Below are 7077 nucleotides of genomic sequence, written 5' to 3' on the forward strand. Positions count from 1 at the left end.
GAAAATAGATTATTACCTAAAGATATTGGTAAGCTTGAGGATGTTTTATATGAGATGGATTGATTTTGAAAATGTTGTATACGTGCCCCTAAATGAAGTTTTTCTGTAACAAGTCTAAACTCAATAATTCAGAAAAAAGTCTTTCAAAACTCTTTTGTTGAATCTTTTTCCGACTGTCATCTGGTAGTCATTCACCCTCTGCCCACCACAAGGGACATGATGCTACAACAAAAGCACTTAGCATATGAAGTCAGTGTCAGGAACTTGTTAATCAGACATCAATGTACTAAACATGTTTGCTTAACTAAATCATTGTATTACTACATGTGAAACTTTCACATAAAACAGGCAGAATCATTGCCAAATAAATGAATGAACATGTGTTTGACAAAAATAGAGGTCCAGAGGCATAATGCCTATGTGTACTACTCTTACATATATTTTATTAAATTTATAACAATTTCATGTTTTTGAAGCTGTTAAAAATCATATTTTCTTTCTATAATTTCCATTTTCTAATTATTCATCTCTAATATATAGAAACACGATTGGTTTTATATATTGATCTTGTATCCCAAGACATTGCCAAATTCACTTATTAGTTCTAATAGTTTTACAGTAGATGATTATTTTTTACATAGACAATTATGTCATCTGTGATAAAGAGTTTTAGTTATCCCTTTCCAATCTATATGCATTTTATGTCTCTTTCTTGCTTACTGCATTGTTTTCTAATGTTGAAATAAAGTGGTGAAAATGAATAGCCTTTCCTTTTTTCCAATTTTAGTGAGAGAGTATTCAGTCTTTAAGTTTGATATTAGGTCTAGGTATTTTATAATATTTCTTTATGTAATTGTGTAAATTCTCCTTTATTTCTAATTTGCTTGTGATTTTAGGACAAAAAAGTGATTGTTGAATTTTGTATTAGGTGGTTGCTATGTATACTGAGATAATCATATACTTTTCTCTCCTTTATTCTGTTTATCTGGTTATTTAATCTTCAAAAGTTAAACAAATGTTGCATTCTAGAGAGAAGCTCCACAATGACATGCAATCCTTTGTATATAATTTTTATATTAGTAATTTGCTAATGTTTTGCTCAGGATTTTTATCTCTGTTTATTGGAAACACTGATCTGTGCTTCCCTTTCCTTATAATACCCTCTTTGGTTTAGTATCATGATAATGCTTGTCTCATTAAGTGAGTGAAAAGGCTATTTTGTGAAAAAGTTTGTGTAAGATTGACATGTCTTCCTCAAATATTTGAAAGAATTCACAATTAAAGCCATCTAGGACTACAGTATTTTTCTGAGATTTTTGGTGTTGAATTTAATTTCTGAAACAGACATAGAGCTGTGACACTTTTAATTTTTTAATGCCAGGTTTAGTACTTTATATCTTTTTAAAAAATTATCTACTTAGTAATAGACATTTCTAAAATGTATCCCACCTCTTGCTATTTACAAACATGTGTAATCTCCTCCCTTTATGTGAGCTGGACTTAGCATTTTGACTTTCAGAAATTGAATATGGCAAAAGTGATGGGATGTTAAGCTATGCTGATTCCTGAAACAGAGAAACTGTGAGATCATAATAACACTTCATTTAAACTGAAATTTACTGGTGTAAGGTTGTTTAAAAAGTTTTCATAACAATTTTGACTTCATTAACTGTGAAGAATTTTGGACAAATCAACTGATTTTTACTATATATATATATATATATATATATATAAATATATATATATATATATATATATATTTTTTTTTTTTTTAAGGAGTGAAGGAGCAAATCTTTGTGTTACCTAATGGCCAATTTTAAACACCCCAGAATAGTTTAGGCATAAAATACACCTTAATAGTTTGATTATTCTGAATTTGGGACCTGAAGTTAGAAAAGGTAAAATCAACAATAGTTGTTATAGGAGATAAAGTATCAATCATAAATTTCCAGGGGAAAATATTGAAAGTCAATATATAAACATATAGCAATAAACAAAATGGTTACTAGGAAAGTAACTTATTTTGTAAAGTAAGGAATCTACTCAAAATGATATGAGCATGTCAAAAAGCACAAAGACTTAAAAGATTTGGTGACAATTTTTGGTGACAAAAATGAATGTGTATTACTCTGTGCATGGAATAATCTAGTCACTCTACAATTATAATTTTACTTTTTAAATATATTATTCATGTACATTTTGAATAAAAGGTTTTTATTCCACTGTATTTTCTTCTTTGTACTTGAGATTGAATATTTATTTTGTCCTGTCTTCAAAATCACTAATATTTTCTTCTGCACTGTTTAATCTTTTTATAACAATCACCAAAATTTTAATTTCAATGTTTTGCATCTTGATTCTAGAATTTCCATTTGGTTCTTTTTTATATCTCTAATTTCTATCATTATTTTTACCTTTTTAATTAAGCACGTTGCCATATTAGTAATAGTTGTTTTTAAATCAATATCTGCTAATTCATTTATGGGTCTATTTATTTCAGCTGAAACTTCTATTTAAGTCACTTTTTTCACATATTTAGTAATTATAATTGAATGCTTAACATTATAAATGTTACAGAGTAAACTACCTGTATTCTGTTTTCCTTTGAAGCATGTTGAATTTTTGTTTAGCAAGCGGTTAAGTTTCTTATGGTCAGTTTGTTTCTCTCAAGGCTTAGTTTTACAGTTTGTTAAAAATTTAAAACTTTGTTAAGCTAAGACTACTGTGGCTTTTAGTAGTATATATGTGATTCTCTGGGATCTCTACTGAAAGCTCCATCTGATCAACAAGGTGTCTCTACTCTTGTTGGTTGGGTCTCAAATATCTTCAAGCCCTGTATGACCTCCTGGAGTTTTTGAGTTTAACACTTCATGGTATTTCTATTTAAGCATATGCAGATTAGCATTCAGCTAAAAACTCAGAGACACCTTTTCAGTTCTGTGGATATCTTTCTCTACATAACTCCTTCCTATCAGGTACTGCACCTTGTACTATTCTACTGCCTCTGCTTCCCTGATCTCCATTCTGTGTCTCCGCAACTCAGCCTTCTTTGCTCTGTCCCAGTTTCTTCTTCCTACTCCATGGTTTAGAACATCCTCCAGGCAGACAGCTGAGACAATCACAACACTCACCTTGGCTTTATCTCTCCAGTCAATATTTAGAATGCCATACTCTTTATAGTCTGAAAACTTTTATTTCCTATATTGTCCTATTTTCTAGTTGTTTACGGCAAAAGGGGAAAAAATTCTACTTTTAGGTTTAATTAAGATTTAAGTACTTTAACACACTGCCTGGGACATAGAAAAAGTGCTCAAAAATGTGAGCTGTTGCCACAGTCATAATTCGGATATTATCATCACTTCTTGTATTATAATTATAGGGGAATAGTAGCAGTAATGTCTACATAAGGAAAAATACAATCTATAAAAGTAGAAACGATGTTCATCTTGCCTCATAAATGTTTTCAATCCCCAGATTCAGACTGAACCTACAACTATAGTTATAAATATAGCTAACTATGATGAAAGCTGAGAGCATCACCATGTATATAAGCCTTTGGCTTAAAGCCAAGCCAACATGGAGATTTTACTTGGTTGACATGACAACAGAATCCAACAAGTCTAATAGCTGTTGTCTGTTTTCATAGATCATAATTATGCAAAACTAAAGAGAAAACAAAGAATATTAGTTATAATTGACAAGAAAATTTATGGGTTTTTTTTAACAGAATCCTATAGAAGTAATTTATATTTCTGTAGAATGGAAAATTGGCAGTGAGACACCTTAAAGTAGAAACCATACAGTAGTGTTTTTACATTCCTTCAACTAAAACCTTGTTCCTCATTGAAATGCCTTGGAGAAAAAAATCTAACGTGGGAGTCAATGGAACTATAGACCAGAGAGGAGTTAGAAAAGTCTATCTCCAACCAACAACTTCTAATTTACTTGGACACCTAGGGCTGCCTTGAGAAATTGCACCCCAGATATGTCAACATTTTCATGGGTAAATTTTGAAAGCAACATTGTGAAATTCATGTTTCTAGGCTTCTCTTTTTGTTGTAACTGCTTCAGAAGAAAAGCTAAAAGGAACTTGTAGGGAAAAGACTGGTATATATAACGTATATGCTAGTGCAATGTATTTACAAGTGCACCACATAATTCTATCATTAGAATCCAGACAGTCAGAGGAGATCTGATACATCAGGTATCTGTATCATCAGGATCCAGACAGGGGTATTGAAATTAAGCTAAGTGTATCAGAAGAGATCTGATAACAAAGGTGTTAGAAGTTAAAAAAGAAAACCCTAATCCCAGAGATTTCTAACTGCAAGAAACAGCTAGCACCCCCAGAGGGTTGGGTGAACCAAAAGGAAGAAGTAGAGATTCAGAACCCAAGTGTGCACAAGGCCGGTTGGTTGCACATATGGGTGCTCAGACCTCCTAAGGATGCCACACAACTTATGCTGATACACAGGTGCTTGGACCTTCAGTAGGTAGCAAACAGGCTGTCGCTGGGAGTTCTGAAGGATGCTGTAGCTAGTACTGTCTTTGGCGATTGTAGGGCTGCCAGGATAAATCAGAAGTAGGAAGAGATAACGCTTTTCCTTTTTTTTCCACTGTCCAATCTTCTGCCAGTGCTTACCATTGGCAGAAATCAACCAGAATCCACAGGGCAACAGCATTTGGAAAACATAGTCTATAGAAATCCAATTCCAGAATTACAGAGAAGAATATAGAAAGGTGGGTTGTCATCAGAGACATAGTAAGTATATTGTTGACTATTATAACAATGAAAAGAAATATAAAATATTCCTGCAAAATGAACACATACTGAAACGAATGAAACTAACCACATATCACACTGGTAACGTTATAGACAGGATGAATTTCTAGTGATTTTATTGAGTATTTGAGTCAAGTGGAGAAATTTAAGGTGGAAAGTACTTCAAATAAATTTGTAAATATCCTTTGTTAATTATATTGATTGTAGTAATATTTGTATTGATGTCTTGAGACTTTCAAATATTTCTGTGAAAAGCACATATGAGACAATTTCAGGAAACAAATTTTCAGGATAATAAAAATATACAGCTGATGAATGATGAACCAAATGAAAATCTAGGCTGTCTTGTTCTAAAGAGAATAAAGGAAGAACAAAGATAATTTCACATTTAAGAAGCAGATTGTCCATTAGTAATAAGAAACAATTCCAGCAGAATAAGATAATTAGCTGTGTGTCCTTGGTGAGTTAATTAAACTTTCTGTGCAGCAGAATCCTCATTTTTAAAATGGGAATAGTGTCAATTTTTTAATCCTTGTGAGGAGAATTAAAGGAAACAATCATACAATATCAGTGATGTTAGCTATAATTATTATTACTATTACTATTTACATAAAGAAACTAAGACTACTAGAGTGTTTCTTAAAGAAAAGATCTCAAGTGACTTCCTCAGGGGTAAAAACATAGTCTCTAGGGGTCAAAGAGAGAAGTTCAGTGACAAGTGAAACAGATTCAACCAATTTGAGAAATTGTAAATAATACAGAAAGTAAACATCAGCACAGAACAGTGGAGCAAACCAGATACAAGAGAGTGCTGAAACAGGCATAGTCCACAATGTGGACAGGAGAAATTGTGATTGGGTCAGGGTGGTGAGTGACCCCTGGCTTGTTGCATTAAGTTTTAAATCATTTTTAATATTGTTATTATATTGCTTCTACACGAAAAATGAATGCTTAGAAAGTATCAAAAGTACACATCAAATTTTATCCAGTTTCTCAGAATGCTGCTTTAAAGCAATGTTTTCCATGGAATGGTTTAACATATTTTTTCTTTTTTGCACATAAGTGTTTTCTAATTTTATAACAACAGCACTTAAGAATTCAGTAATATAATGTGTTAAAAAGAAAAACTATATACACATGAAAATACAGAAATTGAGGGACAATCTTGCAGTGTTAAATTTAAAAATCATTATAAACTCATATTTTTAAGTCTATACTTTCTAGCTGTGTACACTAAATGGGCTAGCATCAGTGAGTATAATTAATGCCAAGATTTTCTTTTCTATTTTTATTTTACACCAAAGAAAACCAGGACTCCTTGAAGAAGTGGTTAACTCCAGGTCTCTGGTGGAAAGATGTATGTGGGGGAAAAAAAAAGATACAGCAGAAAATACACTAATGTTTCAACAGCAGTTATCTCAGCAATGTAGGAATGTGATTTGTTATATAATTATTATTTTCTCTCTGTATTTCCATTATAGACTGTATATATTCTAGGCCTTGGAAAAAAAATAAAGTGTTGTTTAATAAAAGCTTTCTGTGTACTGTCTTAGCCACCTGGGTTTTTCTGGCTGCAATTCATAAAGCTAAATGATTTTGGGCAAGTTGTTTAACCTCCTTAAAACTCATTTTACTCATTTATGGGAAAATAATAATATTGGTCTCATAGATTTATTGTTTGAACTCACTCAGATTATATATGTAAATCATTTAGCATAGAGCCTGGATCACAGATTAAATAATTAATAAATACTCACTATTACTGTTATCATTACTATCATCATTTTTTTATAATCCCCTCCCTTTCAAAAATTATCAGAAATAATTGTTAACATTTCTGTATCCTGCAAGATCATGCAAATTCTGTAAGGGCAGATACAATGACTATTTTGTTTCCTATACTCTCAAAATCTAAAAAATATGTTTGTTAGTTTTCCCCTATTCCATGACAATCTATTTTAAAGCAAGGATTCTGCATCTTGTATATTTTCTATGGATAATTTTTTTAGCATTATAGAATTTTCCCCAAGTTATTGCTCAATACATGCTTGTTTACTGAAATACTAATAAGGGTACGATTGCTGACAGAAATTGGCCATTTGCTATTGCACATTGAACTTTGAACTAGCCATGATTGTTAAACAATGAAATTCTAACCTTATTATGCCAACCCTTAAAGTAGGCTAGCAACTCTATATTCAAAAAGTAAGATAAAGCTTCTGGGTGGAGCTGAAGTATACTGGTTATTAAAGTACACTGTTCAGGCATATCAAGTAAGTTTACTTTATGTTTCT

Source organism: Cynocephalus volans, chromosome 1, assembly GCF_027409185.1.
Source record: "Cynocephalus volans isolate mCynVol1 chromosome 1, mCynVol1.pri, whole genome shotgun sequence".
Lineage (NCBI taxonomy): Eukaryota > Metazoa > Chordata > Mammalia > Dermoptera > Cynocephalidae > Cynocephalus > Cynocephalus volans.